The 5,698-nt window shown below is 41.1% G+C and overlaps 1 pseudogene; it reads right to left on the minus strand.

The window, feature by feature from the left end:
- Positions 1-4,223: 4,223 nt before the first annotated feature.
- LOC128571697 (V-type proton ATPase subunit D-like) lies at positions 4,224-4,968 on the minus strand (annotated as a pseudogene).
- Positions 4,969-5,698: the final 730 nt, after the last annotated feature.

The raw sequence follows: 5,698 nt of genomic DNA on the forward strand, positions 1-5,698 counted from the left end.
CATCCACACAAAAGTATTTGGTGAGAACTTAATGTTTGCAAGTTAGAAGTATGACAGCAATAACTAAGGCAGGAAAGATAGATATTTAGCAATAATTTAAAGAATTATTATCAGTACAAAAGTATGCAAGTAAGGCCTGAAGGATTTTGGAGAGTCAGGAAAGTTTTCCTTGAAAATTTCCTACTAAGTTCTAGTAAAAATTATATACAAAAGTGAGAATTTCAGGAGAGGCAAAGGCACTTTACAAAGGCGGGCTAATACCTGTGAAGGCCCTGAGGCCATTTTCAAAGAATTGAGAAGAGGAGTGGTTTTGACTAAAACATACAGGGTGAGGTACAGGGGCTTCACAAAAGATTAGTGAAGCATGTAGCAGACAGAGTCCCCAGGCTTAATTTATTTATAAACTATAATCAGTGTTAGTCACAAGAATATTTAAAGCAAGGGAATAAACAGATTATATATGTATATATGTATAATCTTAATATATACATATGGATATATATATATATTCTCTTAGAAAGCTACTTCTGGCTTCAGGGTGAGGAATAGCTTAGGCAGAAAGAGAAGAGTAGCAGAAGCTATAGCAGAAACCTAGTGACTTGAATAAGAACAAAGGGAATAAACAGAGAGGAATAGGAGGATGTGAGACCATCTAAGGGTAGGAACTGATAAATGTTGGATTTGATGGTATGTGGAATCTGAGTGCAAAGGAGATTTCAAGGATAACCCTAGGTTCTCTGATTTGTTCAGCTTGATGATGTCTTGGAATTTCAGGTGCTTTTCCTTGTCAATTTTGATACTGACCGTTCCTTCTGCTTTGCTTCTCATTAATGATGGAAAAATGAACTATGGAAAAACCACAAAAATATAACTTTTGGAAAAATGAAATAAATATTTCTGTGTTCCAGAAACGGAAGAGAAATACAACATGAAGATAGGAGCTAAAAATACTTTTTAAATAAAAAAATCAATAAAAAAGAAATAGAGAGGAGGGCAGAGGCAAGATGGCTGACTGGAGCCAGCTTTCCACAGAGGCTCCCATCCAAAAGGAGAGTTAAAGGACAGAAGTTTAGCAAGTAACCCTGTGGATTAGAGCTGAGCCAAGAAAGAAGTTTGAAGAACGTGCATCAACCCTAATGAGGTGAGCTGCATCCCCAAGGATACAAACAAAAGGTACAAAATCCATCACCAAGCAGACGGGAGTTCCCACACCCATGATAACTGTTCTTCATACAAACAAGCAAGCAGAGTTCAAGAGTCCTCTCATTTTATCCCATGGGAAAGTTCTTCTAAAAATTGGACCTACTTCCCCTACTAGGGTGCCATGACACTCTCCTGCAAGGCATAAAACTGTATAAAACGGTATGTATTCTCTACCTGCAATTGTGAGCTCCCAGCACTTCCCTCCTTTCTTACTCCAAGGTCTGGAAGCCTGTACCCCAGGAGTCCAGATTCTTGGTATTGTCTTGAGAGGTGTGGATAGGGCATGGACTGCTGCTGGTCAGTGCTGATTCTGCAGCAGGGAAGTAAGTAGAGGACGGTCAGCTGAGAGGGAACCATATAGGAGTGGCAGTGTTCTGAGGCATAGAGCAGCAGCTGCAGCAACAACAATAGGGCTCACACCCCTGGATATTCCAGAGTCACACACCTGATCTCTCTGGGCAACCAGCAGAGGCCAGGCATCTTCCCTGGTGGCAGCCACTGACGGAACAGATCTGGGATGGAAATACAGGCCCCATGAGTAAAGGGTTTGCCTGAGGTGGTACTGACCTGGGCAAAGTGCAGGGACTAGAATATATGCACACACAGAGACTGCAGACTCTCAGAGCAGGGCTGACCCTGAGGACTGCTTTACTGAGCCTAAGATGTACCCAGCCCTCAGGGGATCATAGCTGAGACAAAATAGGGCAGAAAAAGGCTGGGAATGACAGGTGAGTGTGACCTTAACTGGCCCATCCCAACAGAAACCGTAGCTGAGACTGGGCAGCAGCACAGACTGGGCCTGAGTCAGTTTCTGTAAACTCAAACAGCGTCTGACCTGCAAGGAAATATAGCCAGGACAGAAACAAATTCTGCAAAGATGTTCTGTTCTGTCAGCAACGTCAGTCAGGGGAGAGACTGAAACTGAGTGAACCAACCCAGCCTCCACTAAGCACCCGAGGTTGTCAGGCCTCATCTCCCCTTGCCAGATAGTGGCAAAGAGAAGCAGCCTGGCTGAAGAGATATAGATTTCCCTGCAATTCAGGCAGGCACAAACCCCTGGAGTATCTGCTGATTGGAGGCAACTGAGTCACAGCCCTGTGGGGTTATCAATCACTGGGTGTGACAGAGGTACAACATGGGGAAGGAAGCATCAACCTTCCTAGACTAACTATTTGCTAGGTGGCTCCTTTTGACCTCATGGAGCACCAGAGTGAGTCGTACTTGAGTTGCCAGCAGACCCACGTGATCTAGTTGCCAGAGACCTTTTGAACGCTCCCACCTGAGACAGGTGCTGACTGAGACAATTGATTTGGACCTCTTGAAGTGGTCCAATCGCCTGAGGACTATCCAAGTGGTACCCTGGGTGTGTGGTTGTGAGAAGGTTTAATATTCCTTTTTCAATTATTGCCTATAGGGGTCGTGGTGACTTAATTGCTGGTATTTCTCCACAGCTGAGACTTCAAGCCAGAGTAACTGATTTACTAGGGTAATACAGAGAACAGCTGAAGACATGACAGAGCAACTTAGCTCCACCACACCACACAGGCCACCAGTTTCTCAGGCTGTAGCACTGTATGGGTCCTTGTCAAAGCTCCAGGGGAAAAAGAACAGACAGCAGTCCCAGCTTTTTGGCAAAGGCTTGGTTAAGCACTAGACCTAGAGCCCTCAACCCAGCTTCTCTTTATCTTCTCATCTAGTCAAATGGTGTAAAATAATCATGGGGCGGAATCAGTGAAAAAATCTGGTAACATGAGTAACCAGAGTAGATCACCCCCCCAAAGGAAAGATATGGCAGACACAATTGAAGATCCCATTCATAAACAGATGCCAAGATGTCAGAAATCAAATTCAGAATTAGGATTTCAAACAAGATTAATGGAAAAGTTAGAATTAGAAATTGCAGTAGCATTTCAAAAGTTGCCTCAAGAATTCAACAAAATTGAAGACAAAGTCAGCAAGGATTTTGACACATTGAAGCAAGAATTTGCAGCCCTAACAGATCTAAGAAATACAGTAGAATTCCGCAGTAACAGAATGGAGCAAGCAGAAGAAAGTATTTCTGACATTGAAGACAAAGCTTTTGAATGCTCCCAAACTCTCAAAGAGGGAGAGAAATGGAGAACAAAAACGTATCTTTCTCTAAGAGAGCTCTGGGATAATTTGAAGAAAACTAATATTTGCCTCATAGGAATCCCTGAAAGCAATGAAATGGCTTCACAAGGCACAGAGGTTCTTCTTCATGAAATTATGAAAGAGAATTTTCCAGACATGCCAAGAGATTCTGGAATTCAGACAGCAGACAGTTTGAGAACCCCAGCACAACTCAACCTGAATAAGACATTCCCCAGGCACATCATAATTAACTTCACTAAAGTTAATATGAAGGAGAAAATTCTGAAAGCAGCCAGATGTAAGAAAACCATAAATTAGAAAGGGAAGAATATTAAAATGACTGAAGCTTTCTCTGCTGAAAACTTTCAAGCCAGAAGAGGGTGGTCATCGACTTTTTTTTTTTACTCTGTTTATGCTCTAATTACATATAAACTGGAAAAACAGCTGTCAGACAAGATACACCTGTCATGCAAAAATAATAATAATAAGTTGATTTCACAAAGCTTGAGAAGAAAGTACCACAGTAACACAAGGATGATGGCAGCGATCTCTGACAACAGCGCTGAGGTGGGTAGGAAGGAAGGATGCTCCACAGTAGGTGGTCTGAGACCATTAGTGTTTCCTTAGGGGTTTTTCCTAATATGCTTGGTAAGCAGATCATGTAACACAGATGTTAAGTTGAGCTGGGTGACACTACTGCAGAGTAAATTCCTGATCAGGTTTTAGAAAGGTCTTTCACCTATGACAAAGTGTTGCCAAATCATGATTCTGCAATGTAATTCCATAACTAGAAATCCAGGTAAATTTTACAATCAGTGAAATTCTTACGCCAAAAAACAAACAGCCACACAAATCAAACTTACACACTGTGAACTAAAATGAAGCCTGTGTTAGGGTTTCCAAAAGAATCAGCAAGAAAGATCAAACAGAAGATCCTCATCCTTCTCTTCAGCCAGACAATTAGCAGGCTCCATCACCTCCCTAGCTGCTCTCCATTGTTCCAACTCCTTCTCAGACTTTTCCTTGAGAATCTTTTTCTTTTCCTGTATTTTCTTTAACCTATAGAACTCTTCTCACTCTCTCTCATCCAGCTCTGTGATGATGTAAGCAAGTGTACGTTCAATCCAGGGAATGATGATATGTTCAATGGCATTTACATGAGTATTGGTTATCTTAATAGCTTCATCCAAAGGAAGTCTGCAGTGAAGCCAGTTCCACCAGTAGTTCCACTGCTTTGGCAAAATTCCTCTTTAATTTAGCTAATTGTTCCCTACCTCTGGCTAAACCAGTAAGTACATAACTGTTAGTTCCTTCATGATAATGTTCAAATACTAGCAAAGTAACACCTGTTATGTTATCTTTCTTTGCTCGAATTTTCACTTGGGATTTATTTACATTGTGAAAAACTGTAGTGGTGAAATCCCCTGCTGTGAACTTGGCCTCAGCTAATGAAAAGGCTGCTTCTCTCATCACTTTACCCATCAACATTTTAGTCTCTATTATCTTCTTTAGGATCTGTTGAAATCAAAGAGTTAAGGCATCAGATTTTTTCTTCAGGAGGTTTCTACCTGTCTGTGCTCCTTTTAAATGAGCTTTCATGATGGTCTGTGCCATTCATGATGGAAAGATTTCAATTCGGTCTTTACCTGACATTGTGACAATCTAAGGTCCCCGTCTGGGTAATCTTGGCTGCCACAGCTCCAGTACGGGCCACTCCAGACACTTCCTCTACCTGAGTCAGCAGGTTGTGTTACTTGACTCCTCCGTCATTGACTTTTAATCTCCTAAAACAAAATAACTTTCAACCCAGGATCCTGTATCCAGTTAAACTGAGTTTCTTTAATGATACAAAAATTAAATACTTTAATGACATTTACATGTTGAAGAAATTTGCCATAACTAAACCAGATCTCCAGGATATTCTCAGACCTATCCTCCATAATGACCAGTGCAATCCTCCAACACAAAAGTAAACTCACTCAGAAACTTTTCATCAAATTCCAACAACCACAGTGGTTAAAGGATTAAATATGTCCACTGGACTTTCGAAAAACTTAATACCCAAACTTCTAATAGGCTTCTCAATATACTCCATTCATGTGAATGCCTTAAATTGTCCTCTAAAGAGGCAAAGGTTGGCTAACTGGATACAAAACCTCAGGCCAGATATCTACTGCATACAAGAATATAATCTTACCTTAAAAGATAAATATAGACTCAGGGTGAAAAGATGGCCATCAATATTTCAGGCAAATAGAAATCAGAAAAAAGTAGGTGTCGCAATTCTATTTGCAGATACAATAGGCTTTAAACCAACAAAAGTAAGGAAGGATAAGGATGGTCACTTCATATTTGTTAAGGATAATACTCATTATGATGAGAT

The sequence above is a fragment of the Nycticebus coucang genome, chromosome 19 (assembly GCF_027406575.1).
Source record: "Nycticebus coucang isolate mNycCou1 chromosome 19, mNycCou1.pri, whole genome shotgun sequence".
NCBI classification, from domain to species: Eukaryota; Metazoa; Chordata; class Mammalia; order Primates; family Lorisidae; genus Nycticebus; species Nycticebus coucang.